Consider the following 25321-nt stretch of genomic DNA (forward strand, 5'->3'; position numbering starts at 1 on the left):
TATGGCCCAAAATACATCATGAAGCATAGCCAACAAAACAAGTTGTCCAATGAAACAAAAACCCCCCACACTTATTCCCAAAACAATTCCAAAGCTCCAAATTTCCTTAAGGATATGGTAATATCATGGTTTTTCACTTAAGGCTTGTAGTGAGCTTCAAAACAAGGAAAGGGAAACAAGGCTCAAAAGGGCTATCAAAGGAATTAATTCAAGGTAAGTCCATTTGGCTAGAAGCTTATAAGAACAAAATTGCCTTAATCATTTCCAAATATGCATGTGAATTAGGACGCATCAACAAGAATCAAGTCAAGGCTATTGTGCAAGCAATCAATGGGGCAAAACACACCAAATGATTATAATGATGGATGGCTCAAATTCTCACAAAGGTAAAATCATCACTTTCAAATTGAGCTTTCAAAACTATCATGACATGTAGAGAAGAATCAAGGATTTCAAGTCACAAAATGTCAAGAACTTTTATTTTCAAAACAATTACCCATTTCTTGAACATATCCTATAATTCAAAGAAAAACATGCAAAGTCGTACGTGCACACGAAATTGACCCAAAATATTAAACTGAAAATCCGACGAAAGTAACAACATTAACAAATTAACACAACTAAAAAATTAACAAAACCAACAAAACTAGCAAAACCAAAGAACACTCCCCCCCATACTTAAACAACACATTGTCCTCAATGTAGCACAATTAAAAGATTAAAAACAATTAAATCATCAAAGAGAATCGGACAAGTGTAATAAAAGCAAAGAAGGAGATAGGAAAAGAAAAACTCCCTAAGTCATGGTGGAGGAAGAGTAGGGTGGAGTAAGGAAGTCTCTTCCACCACTACGTCCACTAAAGAAGGGTTTGTGAGGAATGGCTTAAGTCGATGTCCGTTGACCTTGAAGCTCTTGTTTGTGGAGTCGCTTTTGATCTCAACTGTACCATAAGGAAAAACATTAGTAACAACAAAAGGACCAATCCACTTAGACCTCAACTTACCACTCATGAGTCCAAGCCTAGAATTATACAATAACACTTTTTGCCCAACCACGAAGTCTTTTTTAACTATCATGCTATCATGGAACTTCTTGGTCTTTTCTTTGTAGAACTTGGCATTCTCGTAGGCTTCTAGGCGGATTTCATCTAACTCACTCAGTTGCAACTTCCTTTCCTCACCAGCTTGATCCATAGAGAAGTTGCAAGTCTTCACTGCCCAGTATGCTTTGTGCTCAATTTCCACTGGAAGATGACATGCCTTTCCAAAGACAACCCGATAAGGAGACATTCCTATGGGTGCTTTGTAGGCAGTCCGATGTGCCCAGAGAGCATCATCAAGCCTGGTACTCCAATCTTTCCTGCTTGGCTGCACAATCTTCTCTAGAATTCTCTTGATTTCCCTGTTAGAAATTTCTGCCTGTCCATTAGTCTGGGGGTGGTATGGTGTGGATACCTTGTGTACCACCCCGTACTTTTTAAGCAGGGCATGCATTGTCCTGTTGCAAAAATGGGTTCCTTGATCACTAACAATTGCTTTAGGTACTCCAAACCTGCAAAATAGATTAGACCTGACAAAGTCTGCGACAACTTTAGCATCATTAGTTCTAGTGGGCTTGGCTTCCACCCATTTTGAAACATAATCAACTGCAAGGAGAATATAAACATAACCAAAAGAGACAGGAAAAGGACCCATGAAATCTATACCCCAGACATCAAACACCTCACAAAATAACATAGGTTGCTGAGGCATTTGTTGTCTCCATGTAAGTGTATTTCCTGCTCTCTGACACTGCTCACAAGTGCTGCAGATCTTCCACGCATCTTTAAAGATGGTGGGCCAATAAAAACCACAATCAAGCACTTTGCGAGCTGTCATTTGAACACCCAGATGACCTCCCAGTGCGGAAGAATGACAGAACTGCAGGACTGAGTCAGTCTCATGATCTGGAATGCACCGTCTAATGACCTGATCACTGCACAATTTCCACAAGTAGGGGTCATCCCAAATAAAATGCTTAGCATCACTTTTAATCTTATCTTTTTGGGCCTTAGATGCTAAGGGAGGAAAAACAGAGGCAACTAAATAATTGACAATGTTAGCAAACCAGGGAGTAGAAAGAGAGTCAAAAATACTATACAATATATACAAATGATCATCCGGGAAATCATCCCGAATAGGTGAATCTGCATCAGAGACACGTTCGATCCGACTCAAATGATCAGCAACTAGATTTTGTGCTCCGCTCCTATCACGGATCTCCAAGTCAAACTCTTGGAGCCAGAGCATCCATCGGATCAACCTAGGCTTAGAATCAGCCTTCTTCAACAAGTACTTTAGAGCTGCATGGTCAGTATAAACAATAACGCGAGTACCAAGCAAATAAGATCGAAATTTTTCAAGAGCAAAAACAATGGCTAGAAGCTCTTTCTCAGTAGTAGTATAATTTGTTTGGGCAGCATCTAAAGTCCTAGAAGCATAATATATCACCCTGGGCAATTTATCAATTTTCTGAGCAAGGACAGCCCCCAATGCATAATTTGATGCATCAGACATAAGCTCAAAAGGGGCTGTCCAATCGGGTGCCTGGATGATGGGGGTGGTAGTCAACGCTCTTTTGAGGCAATCAAAAGCCTCTTTGCATCTGTCATTAAAGTCAAACTCCAGCTCCTTTTGCAACAAGTTGGACAGTGGAAGGGCTACTTTGCTAAAATCCCTTATAAAGCGCCTGTAGAATCCTGCATGACCAAGAAAAGATCGCACCTCTCGCACACAAGAGGGGTAAGACAATTGTGAAATAACATAAATTTTTGCAGGATCTACTTCAATACCCTTATTGGAAATAATGTGGCCTAAAACTATACCTTGCTCAACCATAAAATGACATTTTTCAAAATTTAGAACAAGGTTAGTTTCAATGCATTTATTCAAAACTTTTTCCAAACTATTCAAACAACAATCAAAAGAGGATCCATATACAGTGAAATCATCCATAAACACCTCTATGCAATTTTCTAAAAAATCACTGAAAATACTAATCATGCACCGCTGGAAGGTACCAGGGGCATTGCACAGGCCGAAAGGCATCCTCCTATAAGCAAAAGTGCCGAGGGGGCAGGTGAATGTGGTCTTTTCCTGATCCTTAGGAGCAATAGTAATTTGCATATAACCAGAAAAACCATTAAGGAAACAGTAGTGGGATTTACCTGCCAGGCGTTCAAGCATCTGGTCAATGAATGGCAGGGGAAAATGGTCCTTTTTGGTAACCTGGTTCAGCCTCCTATAGTCAATGCAGACTCTCCAACTGTTCTGCACCCGAGTAGGAATCAGCTCCTCCTTCTCATTTCTGATCACTGTGAGGCCAATCTTTTTCGGGACTACCTGGACGGGACTCACCCATTGGTTGTCAGAGATAGGATAAATGATTCCAGCTTGCAAAAGCTTGGTTATCTCCTTCTTCACTACATCAAGAATCACCGGGTTGAGTCTTCTCTGTGGCTGTCTTACTGGTTTAGCTCCATCCTCTAAATTTATTCGATGCATACATGTGGATGGGCTAATACCAGGAATGTCCGCCAGGGTCCAGCCTATAGCCTTCTTATGCTTCTTGAGAACTGACAACAACTTCTCCTCTTGCTCATCAGCAAGGGAGGCAGATATAATCACTGGAAAACTCTTGCTATCATCCAAGTAAGCGTATTTTAAATTTGATGGCAGAGGCTTCAATTCTGGTGTGGTCGGCTGGACAGTGGTAGAAGGAGATGGTTTCTCAGCCTTTACCTCATAAAGAAAGTCAGAGGTATGTGTACTTCCTGAAACATGGTTAGTCCTATCTGACTCTATAAAATCAATCTCAAGAGGTAAAACACTACCACCAGGCATGCAATCAATATCACTCTCAGCATCAAATTCAAACATATGATCAAGTACAATTTCAGACTCAATGCATGAAGAGTGAGAGGCATGCAGATTAGAATAAAGATCAGTCATGTATTCATCAACAACATGGTCAATTATTTCAGCACGAAATACAGAAAGATCTTCAGATGGGTATTTCATAGCATCCAGAATATTAAAATGAACAGTTATATCACCAAACTCCATGGACAGTATGCCTGCATAAACATCTATCTTAGTTCTAGCAGTTTTCATAAAGGGTCTGCCTAGAATGATGAGAACTGATCCTTGAGAAAATCCATCTTCCATATTCAAGATATAAAAATCAACAGGGAAAATCAGTTCACCAACTCTAACTAAGACATCTTCTATGAAACCAACAGGATAGGCAACACTTCTATTAGCTAAATGAATTACCACATCAGTTGACTGCAAGGGACCTAGAGATAGAGAATTAAAAATCGACAGAGGCATAACACTAACAGAGGCTCCTAAATCTAGCATGCCATTGTCAAACTTACTATTCCCTATAATACAAGGTATGCTGAATGTACCTGGATCTTTGCATTTTTCAGGAATTTGAGGAACAGATTTACCAATCAATGCGGAGACATTTCTGCCCATGCTAATTCGTTCACTTCCTTTAAGCTTCCGCTTTTTAGTGGCACAGCTCCTTCAAGAATTTGGCATATCTTGGAATTTGCTTTATTGCATCCAACAGAGGTATGTTTACCTCTACTTTTCTAAACGTTTCCAAGATCTCTTTCTCTGCCTCTTCCATTTTTTTGTTGGAAACTGCTCTTGGAGGAATGGAAGAGGGGGAATGTGCTGCTTTCTGCAAATCAGAATTACCTGTGGAAGAAGATTCACCTGCACAGAAATTGTTAGGTAGATTTTTGTCATCACCTTTTTTCTGGAATAAAGTGAAGTTTGGCAGGTTCATTTGCAGATGAGGAAGGTGCTACGGGTTGAGGTCCTTGACACTGCTTTCCCGACCTCAATGAAATGGCACTGACATTTTTGGGATTTTGGACAGCTTGTCAGAATTCTGGGACTGTTGTTGATTCAATTGGGTAGCTAATAGTCCCATCTGATTGGTTAAGCTCTGAATGGAGGCTCTGGTCTCTTGCTGAAACTGCATGTTCTGCATAGTCATTTGCCTCACAAGTTCTTCGAGGGAAGGTTGTGGAGGGGCCTCAACTGTTGGCTGTTTCTGGGGTTGTTGTTGTTGTTGGATTGGTGGAGGAATGTATGGTCTACTTGGGCCAGCAGCATTTTGGAAGGAAGGAGTAGACTGCTGTTGTTGTTGCTGAGGGTTGGACCATCTGAGGTTAGGGTGATTCCTCCATCCAGGGTTGTATCTGTTGCTGGAAAGGTCATAATTGCTCTGCTGTGGTTGATTTTGCTGCTGAGGTTGAGGAGGTCTATTGTAAATATTTGCAGCATAAGCTTCAGGCTGCTTAATTGCTCCAGGTTGCTGCATGAAAGGGCAAAGGTCTGTATGGTGGTCAGCAGAGGAGCACAACCACAAACCCTTGCGACAGGTACAGATTTCTGATTCAAGGCCAGCTGGGTTACCAAGTTGACCAACGCATCCAGTTTGCCTTCAAGCTTCTTAGTTTCAGATGATGCAGATGGGTTTGTAGCTACCTCATGCACTCCTCTAATGACTATGGCATCATTTCTGGCGCTAAACTGCTGGGAGTTGGAGGCCATCTTCTCAATTAAATTTCTGGCTTCAGCAGGAGTCATGTCTCCAAGGGCTCCACCACTGGCAGCATCTATCATACTTCTCTCCATATTACTGAGTCCTTCATAAAAATATTGGAGAAGAAGTTGTTCTGAAATCTGATGGTGGGGGCAACTGGTACATAGTTTCTTAAATCTCTCCTAGTACTCATACAGGCTCTCTCCACTGAGTTGTCTAATACCTGAGATAATCCTTCCTGATGGTTGTGGTCCTGGAAGCAGGGAAAATTTTTTCTTAGAATACTCTCTTAAGGTCATCCCAGCTCGTGATGGACCTTGGAGCAAGGTAATACAGCCAGTCTTTGCCACTCCCTCTAATGAATGAGGAAAAGCCTTCAGAAATATGTGATCCTCTTGGACATCTGGGGGTTTCATGGTGGAGCAGACAATGTGAAATTCTTTCAAATGTTTGTGCGGGTCTTCACCTGCAAGGCCATGAAACTTTGGAAGCAAATGAATCAGTCCAGTTTTAAGAACATATGGGACATCCACATCAGGGTATTGGATGCACAAGCTTCATAGGTGAAATCAGGTGCAGCCATTTCCCTTAGAGTCCTCTCACGAGGTGGAGGTTGTGCCATGTTCTCAGAATGTGCAAAATCAGAATGCTCAGAATCAGAATGCTCAAAATTATAATGCTCAAGATCAGGATGTTCAAAATCACCAATAACAGAATGTACAGATTCACCAGTTATGGAATGCTCAGAATGATCAAAAGGTATAAAATGATGCCTAACTAATCTATGAAATGTCCTATCTATCTCAGGATCAAAGGGTTGTAAGTCAGATGGATTGCCTCTAGTCATACACTACATTCAGCATGCACACAACTAGTTGCCTTGTCATGTAAATAAAGGTGTAGGTTGAACTACAGCTACCCTCAAATGATATCCAAATGACTTAAAATTTTGTGAGCAACCTTATAAAATGATGAGAAGATAGCACAAAAATTTCAGACAAAATTCAAATTCTAACTATGAAAGCTAAAATTGGTAGGTTAAGAAAATAAGTGAATAAAACTTGAAAAATAAAAAACTTTTGACAGAATCGCTTTTTTTGGACGATGGAGACCTCAGCCGGCCTATGGTGGGCTGCCATGGCGTAGGAAATTTTTTTCTACCCCAAATGCATATATAAAATTGCGATTCTGATAACCGGAGCAAAAGTTATGGCCATTTGAAATTTTGACAAACACAAAATTTGCTAGTTTTTTGGAACTTCCAAATCTGACCAAACTAAAGGCTCTAGCTATTTTTCCCACATAATATGGATTAAAAGAAGTTACCACAAAAAATTCAGCCAAAAATAACAACCCTAGCTACTAAAACAAAAATCCCAATAATTCAGCATGGTGTGGTCGCTAAAATCCGTCTCTAATTGATTCTACTACTAGCAGAGACTCCCAGTGCGGAAGAATGACAGAACTGCAGGACTGAGTCAGTCTCATGATCTGGAATGCACCGTCTAATGACCTGATCACTGCACAATTTCCACAAGTAGGGGTCATCGCCAAATAAAATGCTTAAGCATCACTTTAAATCTTATTCTTTTTGGGCCTTAGATGCTAAGGGAGGAAAAACAGAGGCAACTAAATAATTGACAATGTTAGCAAACCAGGGAGTAGAAAGAGAGTCAAAAATACTATACCAATATATACAAATGATCATCCGGGAAATCATCCGAATAGGTGAATCTGCATCAGAGACACGTTCGATCCCGACTCAAATGATCAGCAACTAGATTTTGTGCTCCGCTCCTATCACGGATCTCCAAGTCAAACTCTTGGAGCCAGAGCAGATCCATCGGATCAACCTAGGCTTAGAATCAGCCTTCTTCAACAAGTACTTTAGAGCTGCATGGTCAGTATAACAATGAACGCGAGTACCAAGCAAATAAGATGCGAAATTTTCAAGAGCAAAACAATGGCTAGAAGCTCTTTCTCAGTAGTAGTATAATTTGTTTGGGCAGCATCTAAGTCCTAGAGCATAATATATCACCTGGGCAATTTATCATTTCTGAGCAAGGACAGCCCCCAATGCATAATTTGATGCATCAGACATAAGCTCAAAAGGGGCTGTCCAATCGGGTGCCTGGATGATGGGGGTGGTAGTCAACGCTCTTTTGAGGCAATCAAAAGCCTCTTTGCATCTGTCATTAAAGTCAAACTCCAGCTCCTTTTGCAACAAGTTGAACGTGGAAGGGGCTACTTTGCTAAAATCCCTTATAAAACGCCTGTAGAACCTGCATGACCAAGAAAAGATCGCACCTCTCGCACACAAGAGGGTAAGACAATTGGTGAAAAACATAATTTTTGCAGAATCTACTTCAATACACTTATTGGAAATAATGTGGCCTAAAACATACCTTGCTCAACCATAAAATGACATTTTTCAAAATTTAGAACAAGGTTAGTTTCAATGCATTTATTCAAAACTTTTTCCAAACTATTCAAACAACAATCAAAAAGAGGATCCATATACAGTGAAATCATCCATAAACACCTCTATGCAATTTTCTAAAAAATACTGAAAATACTAATCATGCACCGCTGGAAGTACCAGGGGCATTGCACAGGCCGAAAGGCATCTCCTATAAGCAAAGTGCCGAGGGGGCAGGTAATGTGGTCTTTTCCTGATCCTTAGGAGCAATAGTAATTTGCATATAACCAGAAAAACCATTAGGAAACAGTAGTGGATTTACCTGCCAGGCGTTCAAGCATGCTGGTCCAATGAATGGCAGGGGAAAATGGTCCTTTTTGGTAACCTGGTTCAGCCTCCTATAGTCATGCAGACTCTCCAACTGTTCTGCCCCGACGTAGGAATCAGCTCCTCCTTCTCATTTCTGATCACTGTGAGGCCAATCTTTTCGGGACTACCTGGACGGGACTCACCCATTGTTGTCAGAGATAGGATAAATGATTCCAGCTTGCAAAAGCTTGGTTATCTCCTTCTTCACTACATCAAGAATCACGGGTTGAGTCCTCTCTGTGGCTGTCTTTACTGGTTTAGCTCCATCCTCTAAATTTATTCGATGCATACATGTGGATGGGCTAATACCAGGAATGTCCGCCAGGGTCCAGCCTATAGCCTCTTTATGCTTCTTGAGAACTGACAACAACTTCTCCTCTTGCTCATCAGCAAAGGGAGGCAGATATAATCACTGGAAAACTCTTGCTATCATCCAAGTAAGCGTATTTTAAATTTAATGGCAGAGGCTTCAATTCTGGTGTGGTCGGCTGGACAGTGGTAGAAGGAGATGGTTTCTCAGCCTTTACCTCATAAAGAAAGTCAGAGGTATGTGTACTTCCTGAAACAATGGTTGTCCTAATCTGACTCTATAAAATCAATCTCAAGAGGTAAAACACTACCACCAGGCATGCACAATATCACTCTCAGCATCAAATTCAAACATATGATCAAGTACAATTTCAGACTCAATGACATGAAGAGTGAGAGGCATGCAGATTAGAATAAAGATCAGTCATGTATTCATCAACAACATGGTCAATTATTTCAGCACGAAATAACAGAAAGATCTTCAGATGGGTATTTCATAGCATCAGAATATTAAAATGAACAGTTATATCACCAAACTCCATGGACAGTATGCCTGCATAAACATCTATCTAGTTCTAGCAGTTTTCATAAAGGGTCTGCCTAGAATGATGGAACTGATCCTTGAGAAAATCCATCTTCCATATTCAAGATATAAAAATCAACAGGGAAATCAGTTCACCAAACTCTAACTAGACATCTTCTATGAAACCAAACAGGATAGGCAACACTTCTATTAGCTAAATGAATTACCACATCAGTTGACTGCAAGGGACCTAGAGATAGAGAATTAAAAATCGACAGAGGCATAACACTAACAGAGGCTCCTAAATCTAGCATGCCATTGTCAAACTTACTATTCCCTATAATACAAGGTAATGCTGAATGTACCTGATCTTTGCATTTTTTCAGGAATTTGAGGAAGATTTTACCAATCAATGCGGAGACATTTCTGCCCATGCTAATTCGTTCACTTCTTTAAGCTTTCCGCTTTTTAAGTGTAACATCTAACATAAGGAGATCCAAAAAGTCAAGACATTCATGAAATCATCCAAACAACCCAATCATGGCAAAATAGTTAATCAGCTCAAGAATGAAAAGTGATAAAGCCTCACAAGATATACACTCTATCTCTCAAGTGTTTAGGCTACTATTTACCCTCAAAGCACCCATGAAAGCAACACCACATAAACTTGGCAAGATTTAAAATTGACAATCAACCCATAAACACAAGCACATGAGGATCAAAAGGTCTTTTAAGGTTGTAATGGGCCAAGACAAGTATGGAGAAATATGGAATAAGTGGCTAAATCCCAAAGGAATAGAGGAGCAAAGGGGAATAAGTGCATATTAAGAAAAAAATAAGAAAATAAAAAGAAGTAAAGATAAAAATTAAACATGAAGAGTAAACCAAGAGTTTCATCATTCTTGTGCCATTTAAGATCTTATTCACTCAACTTTATTGCTTTTCTTTTTCTTTTTTCGAATTTTTTTTTTCGAATTTTTTTTTTTTTTTACTCTTAGCCTTTGAGAAACAACATTTCATTCAGCATGTCCAACATTTAACCAATATACAATGTACATCAAGTATGGCCCAAAATACATCATGAAGCATAGCCAACAAAACAAGTTGTCCAATGAAACAAAAACCCCCCACACTTATTCCCAAAACAATTCCAAAGCTCCAAATTTCCTTAAGGATATGGTAATATCATGGTTTTTCACTTAAGGCTTGTAGTGAGCTTCAAAACAAGGAAAGGGAAACAAGGCTCAAAGGGCTATCAAAGGAATTAATTCAAGGTAAGTCCATTTGGCTAGAAGCTTATAAGAACAAAATTGCCTTAATCATTTCCAAATATGCATGTGAATTAGGACGCATCAACAAGAATCAAGTCAAGGCTATTGTGCAAGCAATCAATGGGGCAAAACACACCAAATGATTATAATGATGGATGGCTCAAATTCTCACAAAGGTAAAATCATCACTTTCAAATTGAGCTTTCAAAACTATCATGACATGTAGAGAAGAATCAAGGATTTCAAGTCACAAAATGTCAAGAACTTTTATTTTCAAAACAATTACCCATTTCTTGAACATATCCTATAATTCAAAGAAAAACATGCAAAGTCGTACGTGCACACGAAATTGACCCAAAATATTAAACTGAAAATCCGACGAAAGTAACACATTAACAAATAACACAACTAAAAAATTAACAAACCAACAAAACTAGCAAAACCAAAGAACACTCCCCCCCATACTTAAACAACACATTGTCCTCAATGTAGCACAATTAAAAGATTAAAAACAATTAAATCATCAAAGAGAATCGGACAAGTGTAATAAAAGCAAAGAAGGAGATAGGAAAAGAAAAACTCCCTAATCATGGTGGAGGAAGAGTAGGGTGGAGTAAGGAAGTCTCTTCCACCACTACGTCCACTAAAGAAGGGTTTGTGAGGAATGGCTTAAGTCGATGTCCGTTGACCTTGAAGCTCTTGTTTGTGGAGTCGCTTTTGATCTCAACTGTACCATAAGGAAAAACATTAGTAACAACAAAAGGACCAATCCACTTAGACCTCAACTTACCACTCATGAGTCCAAGCCTAGAATTATACAATAACACTTTTTGCCCAACCACGAAGTCTTTTTTAACTATCATGCTATCATGGAACTTCTTGGTCTTTTCTTTGTAGAACTTGGCATTCTCGTAGGCTTCTAGGCGGATTTCATCTAACTCACTCAGTTGCAACTTCCTTTCCTCACCAGCTTGATCCATAGAGAAGTTGCAAGTCTTCACTGCCCAGTATGCTTTGTGCTCAATTTCCACTGGAAGATGACATGCCTTTCCAAAGACAACCCGATAAGGAGACATTCCTATGGGTGCTTTGTAGGCAGTCCGATGTGCCCAGAGAGCATCATCAAGCCTGGTACTCCAATCTTTCCTGCTTGGCTGCACAATCTTCTCTAGAATTCTCTTGATTTCCCTGTTAGAAATTTCTGCCTGTCCATTAGTCTGGGGGTGGTATGGTGTGGATACCTTGTGTACCACCCCGTACTTTTTAAGCAGGGCATGCATTGTCCTGTTGCAAAAATGGGTTCCTTGATCACTAACAATTGCTTTAGGTACTCCAAACCTGCAAAATAGATTAGACCTGACAAAGTCTGCGACAACTTTAGCATCATTAGTTCTAGTGGGCTTGGCTTCCACCCATTTTGAAACATAATCAACTGCAAGGAGAATATAAACATAACCAAAAGAGACAGGAAAAGGACCCATGAAATCTATACCCCAGACATCAAACACCTCACAAAATAACATAGGTTGCTGAGGCATTTGTTGTCTCCATGTAAGTGTATTTCCTGCTCTCTGACACTGCTCACAAGTGCTGCAGATCTTCCACGCATCTTTAAAGATGGTGGGCCAATAAAAACCACAATCAAGCACTTTGCGAGCTGTCATTTGAACACCCAGATGACCTCCCAGTGCGGAAGAATGACAGAACTGCAGGACTGAGTCAGTCTCATGATCTGGAATGCACCGTCTAATGACCTGATCACTGCACAATTTCCACAAGTAGGGGTCATCCCAAATAAAATGCTTAGCATCACTTTTAATCTTATCTTTTTGGGCCTTAGATGCTAAGGGAGGAAAAACAGAGGCAACTAAATAATTGACAATGTTAGCAAACCAGGGAGTAGAAAGAGAGTCAAAAATACTATACAATATATACAAATGATCATCCGGGAAATCATCCCGAATAGGTGAATCTGCATCAGAGACACGTTCGATCCGACTCAAATGATCAGCAACTAGATTTTGTGCTCCGCTCCTATCACGGATCTCCAAGTCAAACTCTTGGAGCCAGAGCATCCATCGGATCAACCTAGGCTTAGAATCAGCCTTCTTCAACAAGTACTTTAGAGCTGCATGGTCAGTATAAACAATAACGCGAGTACCAAGCAAATAAGATCGAAATTTTTCAAGAGCAAAAACAATGGCTAGAAGCTCTTTCTCAGTAGTAGTATAATTTGTTTGGGCAGCATCTAAAGTCCTAGAAGCATAATATATCACCCTGGGCAATTTATCAATTTTCTGAGCAAGGACAGCCCCCAATGCATAATTTGATGCATCAGACATAAGCTCAAAAGGGGCTGTCCAATCGGGTGCCTGGATGATGGGGGTGGTAGTCAACGCTCTTTTGAGGCAATCAAAAGCCTCTTTGCATCTGTCATTAAAGTCAAACTCCAGCTCCTTTTGCAACAAGTTGGACAGTGGAAGGGCTACTTTGCTAAAATCCCTTATAAAGCGCCTGTAGAATCCTGCATGACCAAGAAAAGATCGCACCTCTCGCACACAAGAGGGGTAAGACAATTGTGAAATAACATAAATTTTTGCAGGATCTACTTCAATACCCTTATTGGAAATAATGTGGCCTAAAACTATACCTTGCTCAACCATAAAATGACATTTTTCAAAATTTAGAACAAGGTTAGTTTCAATGCATTTATTCAAAACTTTTTCCAAACTATTCAAACAACAATCAAAAGAGGATCCATATACAGTGAAATCATCCATAAACACCTCTATGCAATTTTCTAAAAAATCACTGAAAATACTAATCATGCACCGCTGGAAGGTACCAGGGGCATTGCACAGGCCGAAAGGCATCCTCCTATAAGCAAAAGTGCCGAGGGGGCAGGTGAATGTGGTCTTTTCCTGATCCTTAGGAGCAATAGTAATTTGCATATAACCAGAAAAACCATTAAGGAAACAGTAGTGGGATTTACCTGCCAGGCGTTCAAGCATCTGGTCAATGAATGGCAGGGGAAAATGGTCCTTTTTGGTAACCTGGTTCAGCCTCCTATAGTCAATGCAGACTCTCCAACTGTTCTGCACCCGAGTAGGAATCAGCTCCTCCTTCTCATTTCTGATCACTGTGAGGCCAATCTTTTTCGGGACTACCTGGACGGGACTCACCCATTGGTTGTCAGAGATAGGATAAATGATTCCAGCTTGCAAAAGCTTGGTTATCTCCTTCTTCACTACATCAAGAATCACCGGGTTGAGTCTTCTCTGTGGCTGTCTTACTGGTTTAGCTCCATCCTCTAAATTTATTCGATGCATACATGTGGATGGGCTAATACCAGGAATGTCCGCCAGGGTCCAGCCTATAGCCTTCTTATGCTTCTTGAGAACTGACAACAACTTCTCCTCTTGCTCATCAGCAAGGGAGGCAGATATAATCACTGGAAAACTCTTGCTATCATCCAAGTAAGCGTATTTTAAATTTGATGGCAGAGGCTTCAATTCTGGTGTGGTCGGCTGGACAGTGGTAGAAGGAGATGGTTTCTCAGCCTTTACCTCATAAAGAAAGTCAGAGGTATGTGTACTTCCTGAAACATGGTTAGTCCTATCTGACTCTATAAAATCAATCTCAAGAGGTAAAACACTACCACCAGGCATGCAATCAATATCACTCTCAGCATCAAATTCAAACATATGATCAAGTACAATTTCAGACTCAATGCATGAAGAGTGAGAGGCATGCAGATTAGAATAAAGATCAGTCATGTATTCATCAACAACATGGTCAATTATTTCAGCACGAAATACAGAAAGATCTTCAGATGGGTATTTCATAGCATCCAGAATATTAAAATGAACAGTTATATCACCAAACTCCATGGACAGTATGCCTGCATAAACATCTATCTTAGTTCTAGCAGTTTTCATAAAGGGTCTGCCTAGAATGATGAGAACTGATCCTTGAGAAAATCCATCTTCCATATTCAAGATATAAAAATCAACAGGGAAAATCAGTTCACCAACTCTAACTAAGACATCTTCTATGAAACCAACAGGATAGGCAACACTTCTATTAGCTAAATGAATTACCACATCAGTTGACTGCAAGGGACCTAGAGATAGAGAATTAAAAATCGACAGAGGCATAACACTAACAGAGGCTCCTAAATCTAGCATGCCATTGTCAAACTTACTATTCCCTATAATACAAGGTATGCTGAATGTACCTGGATCTTTGCATTTTTCAGGAATTTGAGGAACAGATTTACCAATCAATGCGGAGACATTTCTGCCCATGCTAATTCGTTCACTTCCTTTAAGCTTCCGCTTTTTAGTGCACAGCTCCTTCAAGAATTTGGCATATCTTGGAATTTGCTTTATTGCATCCAACAGAGGTATGTTTACCTCTACTTTTCTAAACGTTTCCAAGATCTCTTTCTCTGCCTCTTCCATTTTTTTGTTGGAAACTGCTCTTGGAGGGAATGGAAGAGGGGGAATGTGCTGCTTCTGCAAATCAGAATTACCTGTGGAAGAAGATTCACCTGCACAGAAATTGTTAGGTAGATTTTTGTCATCACCTTTTTTCTGGAATAAAGTGAAGTTTGGCAGGTTCATTTGCAGATGAGGAAGGTGCTACGGGTTGAGGTCCTTGACACTGCTTTCCCGACCTCAATGAAATGGCACTGACATTTTTGGGATTTTGGACAGCTTGTCAGAATTCTGGGACTGTTGTTGATTCAATTGGGTAGCTAATAGTCCCATCTGATTGGTTAAGCTCTGAATGGAGGCTCTGGTCTCTTGCTGAAACTGCATGTTCTGCATAGTCATTTGCCTCACAAGTTCTTCGAGGGAAGGTTGTGGAGGGGCCTCAACTGTTGGCTGTTTCTGGGGTTGTTGTTGTTGTTGGATTGGTGGAGGAATGTATGGTCTACTTGGGCCAGCAGCATTTTGGAAGGAAGGAGTAGACTGCTGTTGTTGTTGCTGAGGGTTGGACCATCTGAGGTTAGGGTGATTCCTCCATCCAGGGTTGTATCTGTTGCTGGAAAGGTCATAATTGCTCTGCTGTGGTTGATTTTGCTGCTGAGGTTGAGGAGGTCTATTGTAAATATTTGCAGCATAAGCTTCAGGCTGCTTAATTGCTCCAGGTTGCTGCATGAAAGGGCAAAGGTCTGTATGGTGGTCAGCAGAGGAGCACAAACCACAAACCCTTGCGACAGGTACAGATTTCTGATTCAAGGCCAGCTGGGTTACCAAGTTGACCAACGCATCCAGTTTGCCTTCAAGCTTCTTAGTTTCAGATGATGCAGATGGGTTTGTAGCTACCTCATGCACTCCTCTAATGACTATGGCATCATTTCTGGCGCTAAACTGCTGGGAGTTGGAGGCCATCTTCTCAATTAAATTTCTGGCTTCAGCAGGAGTCATGTCTCCAAGGGCTCCACCACTGGCAGCATCTATCATACTTCTCTCCATATTACTGAGTCCTTCATAAAAATATTGGAGAAGAAGTTGTTCTGAAATCTGATGGTGGGGGCAACTGGTACATAGTTTCTTAAATCTCTCCTAGTACTCATACAGGCTCTCTCCACTGAGTTGTCTAATACCTGAGATATCCTTCCTGATGGTTGTGGTCCTGGAAGCAGGGAAAATTTTTTCTTAGAATACTCTCTTAAGGTCATCCCAGCTCGTGATGGACCTTGGAGCAAGGTAATACAGCCAGTCCTTTGCCACTCCCTCTAATGAATGAGGAAAAGCCTTCAGAAATATGTGATCCTCTTGGACATCTGGGGGTTTCATGGTGGAGCAGACAATGTGAAATTCTTTCAAATGTTTGTGCGGGTCTTCACCTGCAAGGCCATGAAACTTTGGAAGCAAATGAATCAGTCCAGTTTTAAGAACATATGGGACATCCACATCAGGGTATTGGATGCACAAGCTTTCATAGGTGAAATCAGGTGCAGCCATTTCCCTTAGAGTCCTCTCACGAGGTGGAGGTTGTGCCATGTTCTCAGAATGTGCAAAATCAGAATGCTCAGAATCAGAATGCTCAAAATTATAATGCTCAAGATCAGGATGTTCAAAATCACCAATAACAGAATGTACAGATTCACCAGTTATGGAATGCTCAGAATGATCAAAAGGTATAAAATGATGCCTAACTAATCTATGAAATGTCCTATCTATCTCAGGATCAAAGGGTTGTAAGTCAGATGGATTGCCTCTAGTCATACACTACATTCAGCATGCACACAACTAGTTGCCTTGTCATGTAAATAAAGGTGTAGGTTTGAACTACAGCTACCCTCAAATGATATCCAAATGACTTAAAATTTTGTGAGCAACCTTATAAAATGATGAGAAGATAGCACAAAAAATTTCAGACAAAAATTCAAATTCTAACTATGAAAGCTAAAATTGGTAGGTTAAGAAAAATAAGTGAATAAAACTTGAAAAATAAAAAACTTTTGACAGAATCGCTTTTTTTGGACGATGGAGACCTCAGCCGGCCTATGGTGGGCTGCCATGGCGTAGGAAATTTTTTTCTACCCCAAATGCATATATAATAATTGCGATTCTGATAACCGGAGCAAAAGTTATGGCCATTTGAAATTTTGACAAACACAAAATTTGCTAGTTTTTTGGAACTTCCAAATCTGACCAAACTAAAGGCTCTAGCTATTTTTCCCACATAATATGGATTAAAAGAAGTTACCACAAAAAAATTCAGCCAAAAATAACAACCCTAGCTACTAAAACAAAAAATCCCAAATAATTCAGCATGGGTGGTCGCTAAAATCCGTCTCTAATTGATTTCTACTACTACTCTGTTTTTCCGCAAGCTGATTTCTACTACTACTCTGTTTTCAAGCACAATCTTCACAGCAAAACACCCAAGACTGAAACAGGGGAAACGCTTAATGGGAAAACTGAAACAGAACACACATTAAACAAAATACCAGGACACTAAACAACACTAACACAATACTAACAATTAAACATAAAACACGAAAGGATTAAACACACAACACTAGCTAGCTATTATGAACCTTTGGACACTGCTCCCCGGCAACGGCGTCAAATTTGATTGAGGCCGTACCCGAATCAAATAAACATGAAAATGCAGTAACTAGGAAGTGATCTTAGGTCGTTTCCCAACGAGCAGTGACAAGCCAAATGTTCATAATATACTTGCAGTAACAGTAACGATGGGGGGGGGTTGGTTGTTTGGTAATTAAAGAGCAGAACAAATAAAATGGAATACGAAACTACTAATATTAAAAATGGGTTGTTTCCTCTGATTCAGAAGCCACTCTCTTATCCTAGGTTATGGAGAATTCGTCCCTAACAGTCAACCACTTAATCCAACCCTATTTCAATTTACTAAGCGAAAATCAACTTAGGGTTTTCAATACGTGATTAGGCACCACATACACCAGTTAGCCCTTCGTCCATTAAGCATGAACGCAAGTTAGGCTCAGAGGCAATTAATCGAACACGAAGCGTGCACTGATTAATATTCACGAAATTGGGATAACTGGTGAAGGGAAAACTGCCAGGAAACCACATTACAAACGAAACCTCAAAGAGAGTTGGGCTTCGTCCTCAAAAGGAAACAACACCAGAAAATCTAGCCTTCCATGGATTCAAACAGAAAACGCAAATGAAACATGAAGCAGAAACGTAAATGAATAAGAATGTAAATGAACAGAAACGTAAATGAAAGTAGAAGAAGAAGCAAGAATGAACTCGTAATTAGAAGCAGAAAACGGAAATTTGCATTAAGAACGAAAACTGTAACAAGGGAACAGAAAAACGTGAAAACCTAAAACCAAAGCTCTGAATAATGAAAATAGCATAGCAGAATAGAATGCCCTGCACGAATCCCAATGCAACTATTTAAAAAGAGTCACTCAAAGTCACTGGGCCCTATTACAATACTCTGGCCCAAAACGAAATAAACACTGAACAACATAAAATAAAATTGCGAAATTTCCTAATTATAAATTAACTAAGGTAAGCGATGCTTTATTTGTCCTCTTCAAGTCCACAACCAAAATCCGGATTAAGCCCAATGTTTCATTAATTCCTGAAATTAGATTAAAAACATCAAATTAGCTAAATGAGCCCAAATAATAAAACTGCCTAATTAATTGACAATTAAGACCAATCAATAATTAAAATGGTGCAAAAAGGGTTTAGAAAATAGAAGAAAATGATGGCACATCAGACTTAACACACAATGTAGTTGGTGTAACAAACTATATGAACCAAAAACACTTGGTGTGTGGTAGTGGTTTACCCATCTTAGCCACAACTATTGTTGATTGGGAATCACAATGCATAGACGTTGATGAGGTTGGTTTCATTTTCAAAGGAATGTTAGCTAGGAAAATTTTCAACTACTTAGCCTCACTACTAGCCATTTCTAGAGAAACAAACTCCAACTCCATTGTTGATCTAGCAACAATAGTTTTTCTAGTTGATCTCCAAGCTACCGCACCACCACCAAGAGTAAACATATAACCACTAGTGGATTTTGTTTCATCTGAATCAGAGATCTAGTTAGCATCGTTATATCCTTCAAGTACTACTAGAAATCCACTGTATTCAATACTATAATCCATGGTACCTCTCAGATATCTCATGAGTCTAGCAAGTGCATCCCAATGGTCCTGATTAGGATGACAGGTATATCTACTCAATCTGCCTATTGCATATGCGATATCAGGTCCAGAAAAGTTCATCAAATGAAGTAAGCTCCCAATGATTTGGGCATATTGAGTTTGCACAATTGGTTCTCCTATATTTTTCTTTCATTGAAAGTTAGCATCATAAGGGGTATTCAGTGACTTAAAGTCATAATATTTATACTTCCTAAGAAGTTTCTCAACATAATGCTCTTGGGATAGTAATATACTATCTTCCTTCCTTATAATTTTAACTCCCAAAATAACACTTGCTTCATCCATGTCTTTCATATCGAATTTAGATGCTAAGAAAGATTTAGTTTTAAAAACTATATCATTGCATGTACCAAAAATAAGCATGTCATCCACATATAAGCATATAATAACATGATCGTCATTCACAGACTTTGTATACATGAATCTATCAACATAACTACTAGAAAAACCATCAACAAGTAAAGTCTTAATAAATTTTTCATGCCATTGTTGAGACGTTTGTTTTAAACAATATAGAGATTTCAAAAGTTTGCACACTTTGTTCTCTTGACCATCCACCACACACTCCTTGGGTTGTGTCATATATATCTCTTTCTTTAAATCACCATTCAAGAATGTTATCTTATCATCCATTTGATGAATCACTAACTTATGGATTGCAACTAAGGCTATCAAAATCCTAATGGAGGAAATCCTTGTAATAGGCACAAAGGTATAAAAAAGATTTATTTTAGGTTTCTGAGTAAACCCTTTATAAACCAACCTTGCCTTATACTTATCTATAGATCCATCAGGGTTATACCTCCTCTTAAAGATTCATTTATATCCAATAGGATTTGCACCCTCAGGTAGATCTACTAAAGTCCATGTATTATTCTTTTTAATAGAATCAATTTCAATCCTTATGGCTTGCTCCCAAAGGTTTACATCTGAAGAACTAATAGCTTCTGAAAAACTTGAAGGATCATCCTTAATAAGATATGTATAAATGTCGTATCTGAAAGATTTCTTTATCCTATGTCTTTTACTTCTCCTCAAATCCTCACTTATAGGTTCACTATAGGTTTCAACTAAGTTGTTCAAGACTAGAAACATTACTGGAACTAGTACTAGATCTCAAAGGGAAAACGTCTTCAAAGAATTCAACATTTTTAGTCTCTGTAACATCCCATTTTTCTCATAAATAAATTTAAAAATCTTTTTAGTAAAAATAAATAAATAAATAAATATAGAGCAAATAATAGGCTGAGTACCCTAGGTATAAATAGCTATGTTGAGTCAGGTGCCTCCTCTTTGCCTCATTTTTGTTTTTCCCTTTTCTCCTCTCAAATCCTCTCTTTTTGCCGCAGACCATCGAACTTGTCTCAGAAAAATGACGATCTCGGACTCATTCACCGTTTGATCGTCATGAAATTTAAGAACCAGGTTCGCAACCCTGTTACGAGTATTCTCACCATTGGGAATTTGGATATCATGTATGAACTGAGAGAAATACCCTTCGCATAGTAGCCTTTTCCTTTTCCGCAGAAACCCAGAGTTGTCTCGGTAAAACTATGATCCCGGTTTGCCGTGAAATTTTGATAGGTTGTTCGCGATCCAATTCCGCATACCTTCACCGTTGGGATTTGTAAAAAAATGTCTGTGGATGGAGAAATATGCATCGCACGAAGCAGTACAGAATGAAAGCTTCAATCCCTTCTCTTTCTCTCTAACGTTTGGGAACTCTATCAGAACAATCAGAGGAAAAATTGAGGAATCTCAGAAAATTGCTAAAGATGCTGCTATCGCTTTCAGAAGACACGTGAGTTCGCTTAAAGGTAAGGGATGAGTTATTCACAATTGGAGATTAGTGAGAACATGTGTAGGGATCCTTAGAGTATCAATTGGAATGAGTTTTTGGGTGTTTTCGTTATTTTTTATTCTATCCTTATAATTATAATTGTGAATTATATATGTTTGACAAACCAATTGTTGTGAAATTGATATGCTATTGTGTCGAGTGTGAACCCTATAAATCGAGCATTTTTCTAATTAGCACGAATTTATGAAATAAAGTAAGGAGAAATTTAGAGTGAGATATTGATTTTGTATTTTCTCTGTTTCATGCTTTTTAGGTTTTTTTTATATAGTTTAAAATTAATATCATAATTGAAATTGACCAAAGTGTTTATATAATTATTTAGAATTTGTGCATTGAAAGCTTACTTTAAATTCGTGGTCCAATATGATGTATGCTAGTTTATATATATATAGAATTAGTTATATATTTATTTATATTAATATTTTATGTAAATAATATTGTAGAGTTGTTATAATATGATTCTAAAAATTATTAAGTGTTGGAGTTTGAGAATATTATGGTTAGATTTGATAAACATGTGTATGTTGTACCTTGTGAATATCATTAGGAATGTTATGAGATGTTAAATTGTGGGTATGATAGTTGGTTGTGAATAAGTGGATGTGTTTAACATTTGATGTTACAATAATGATATTGTGAGCTGTGAATTATACAATAATCCGACCAATGTTTATGCGCATTGTTAAAGAGAAAGTGTAGGTTCCTAGTTAGGAACCAGTATTAAATTGTAGCACAATGTGTTAAACATGTTTGAAACATAATTGTAAGGTTGTGGTATTGTGTAATTCATGAGCAGTGTTTATAAATGGAATATATGATGAATTGTGGAATAACATGTTGCTTTGAGATTATAATATTGTTATTGAGATTGAGTATAAGTGTAAAGTTTAACATGTGTTAATTTGTGAGATACGTGTAAACATGTGATGATGAATTGTGACACTATGAGATATGAAATTGTGAATGAGTTTTGGTTGTGGATAAGTGTGTAGTTAACACTTGATGTGACATTACTTGTGTTGTAAGCTATGAATTGTATAATAACCCGATCAGTGTTATCTTGAGAAAAGCGTTGATGCGCAGTGTTAAAGAGAAGTGTAGGTTCCTAATTAGGAATTAGTGTTAAAGAGAAAATGTAGATTTCCTATTTAGGAACCAATATTAAATTGTAGCGCAATTGTGTTGAACGTGTTTAAAACACAAGTGTGAGGTCATGAGTATTATATAATTCATGAGCAGTGTCTGCATGCAAAATTACTTTAGGGGTTGGACCTGAATCAGGAGGGAGAGGCCCTGACGGACTCTTCGGAGTGTAGGCCTTGGGGGTCACCGGGTTTGAGTGCTCCTTTAAGCCTATGCTGATCCCATATGGTTGGAGCATTCTCGCAAAACATCGTGACCTTGACTGGTCTCCCTATGATCTTACTTAGTGAGAGTGATCTAACAAACCCATTGTGTGGTGTGTCTTGTTATGTACTCCTAAGCGCCCAGGGTGGTTTTTCACTGACATGGTACCACATTGAATATAGGCTTGAGTCTTAGCATAACTGTCTCATGCGCTTGCTAATTGCTTATTATGAAATTGATGTGCTATTATGTCTTGATCAGAGTGTGTGATTCTTGTGTAGCGTGATTGATGATTGAAAAGTGTGATTGATGGTTGAAAAGTGAACTTTGATTGACAAAGTGACGGAATTACATTAGTTGCGTGTAAGTAAGTTTTATTTGGTTTATATGATATGTATATCTAGTTGTCTTGCTTCTCTATTAGTTAGGAATGTGACAACTCACTTCCTGTGTGTTATTTGTGTTTGGATCCTGTGATGATCTTGAACTTTGTGTTCGGGGGAGCAGATGACCAGGTGAATTGCTTTAAGGAACCTTATGCTGAAGGACGTCGGGACACAATGCTTTAATAGGATGTGATAGTGGGACATAAGTTTTTATATTAATTGCATGATGTTAGTCTATTTTATTTTATCTCACTAATTTAACAAAATATTTTTGTAAATTTTGACGGCCTTATTTTAAGCCGAATATGTTTTAATAAGTTTTAATTGATAATAGTTAAGTGAATGTGAACCTTTTACCCGTGTGAAATTGGTTACCAATATTTTTATATATTTTGTTTATTTATATATATGTCGGGGTAGAGGGTGTCACAGTCTCCATGATGGTGTCACACTCAATCATATAACTCTTAAGAACTAGAAACCTATAGGCAACACTATGTTCAACATAACCAATAAACAAGCTGATGTAGCTCTATGTGGAGCTTGTAGGCCTTGGACATTCTTCGTCAATGGAGTCTTTTGCATCTTGAAGATCAATGGAAGAAGAATGGAGAAGGAAGAAAGATGATTGGAGACGCCACTTCAAGGAGAAGATGAGTCAAGAACAAGCTCACTACCATAGGAAGTCATGGATAAGAGCTTGAAGGTAGGAGAAGATGAGTGGAGGGAGAAGGAGCACAAAATTTTGTGCCTCAAGTGAGGTCTGAACTTTGAAGTGTAATTCTCAAATGATTAAAGTTAAAAAAATTCACACATATGACCTCTATTTATAGCCTAAATGTCATACAAAATCAGAGGAAAATTTGAATTTCTATTCAAATTTCACTTGAATTTGAAATTGAATTTGTGAAGCCAAATTTTGGAACCAAAATTTTACTAATTATGATTAGTGAATTTTAGCTATGGTCCAGTCCACTAATCCAAGATCAAGTCCAAGATTTTCCACTAAGTGTGCTTAGGTGTCATGACTCATGAGGCATGTACAACATGAAGGATATGTACAAAGTGTGACTATATGATGTGACATTAGGGTGTAGCAAGCAAATGTTCACCCCCCTCTAAAATTTAATTGGATTGGGCTTCTCCCAATTCAATTAAATTTATTTTCCAATACACATATCTAATATTCACTTAATGCATATGAAATTACAAAACTACCTCTAATACAAAAACTAGTCTAGGTGCCCTAAAATACAAGGGCTGAAAAATCCTATATTTATAGGGTACCCTACCTACATTATGGAGCCCTAAATACAAGACCCAAAAATAATGAAATCTTAATCTAATATATACAAAGATAAATGGACCCAATCTTGGCCCATGGGCTCATAAATCTACCCTGAGGTTCATGAGAACCCTGGGACCTTCTTCAGCAGCTATAGTCTAATCCTCTTGGAACCTCTTGCTCATGGCTCTGGTGACTGGTCCGTTTCTAGGGAGGATTACACAAGCAATCAACAATCTTAGATCCTATTTTCCTTTTCTTTGGATTAGGTAACATCACTTTGGCTAAGCACTCCCACACTCTCAGATATTTCAGGTTTGGTTTATATTCTTTCCATAACTCATAAGGACTTAAACTTGTTTTCTTATGTGAAATTCTATTTTGTAAAAAACAAGCAGTCGAAAAGGCTTCTCCCCAAAGATGGTTAGGAGCAGAGGAACTAACAAGTAAAACATTCACCATTTCTTTAAGGGTTCTATTTTTCCTTTCAACTACTCAATTTGACTCGGGTGAATATGGCGGAGTTACTTCATGAATCATACCTTCCTTTTCACAAAAGTCATTAAACAAAGTGTACTCACTACTCCTATCAAATCTCAGTCTCTTGATTTTTCTATTCAATTGATTTTCAACTTCGACTTTATAAGATAAAAACATATCAAACGCTTCATCTTTATGTCTAATTAGATAAACTTTGGTGTATCTAGAGTAATTATCTATAAAGGTTGCAAAATAACTCTTATCTCCTCTTGTCATAGTTTGTTTTAAATCAGCAAGATCAGAATGAATTAAGCCTAGCAGTTCAGCTTCACGTTATACAGAAGGACATGGTTTCTTAGTTAATTTTGATTCAACACATATTTCACATTTCGTACTTTGTTTATCATGCATATTAATTAAAACTATTCATTGCAATTGCATAACATACGTTGGATTAACATGTCCTAATCTAGCATGCCATATATCATAAGAACCAATCAAGTAAGCAAAAGAAGATTAACACATCATTCAAAGCCAGCATTTTCCCAAATCTGAGCTTCAGAAGATTTTTTCCCTTTTCTTGAACCAGAGTAGTTCTCGAATCATCAAAATAAACTTGTTCTTCTTCATCCCCTATAGCAGTGTAAGAGGTAAACATACTCTTATTATCATAGATGTGCCTGGTATCCCCAGAGTCTACCACCCATTTGTTCACATTGGTGACAACATTCACTTGAGAAAGTACCCATATTTTTTGGAAACAAAAATGCC

General features: G+C 38.5%; 1 non-coding gene across 1 annotated transcript; it reads left to right on the plus strand.

Moving 5' to 3' along the window:
* The first annotated feature begins 16025 nt into the window (after positions 1–16025).
* On the plus strand, positions 16026–16132 carry LOC114391330. Its single transcript, XR_003662122.1, has one exon. It is a non-coding gene; the product is annotated as a small nucleolar RNA R71 (small nucleolar RNA).
* Positions 16133–25321: the final 9189 nt, after the last annotated feature.

The sequence above is a fragment of the Glycine soja genome, chromosome 16, assembly GCF_004193775.1.
Source record: "Glycine soja cultivar W05 chromosome 16, ASM419377v2, whole genome shotgun sequence".
NCBI lineage: Eukaryota > Viridiplantae > Streptophyta > Magnoliopsida > Fabales > Fabaceae > Glycine > Glycine soja.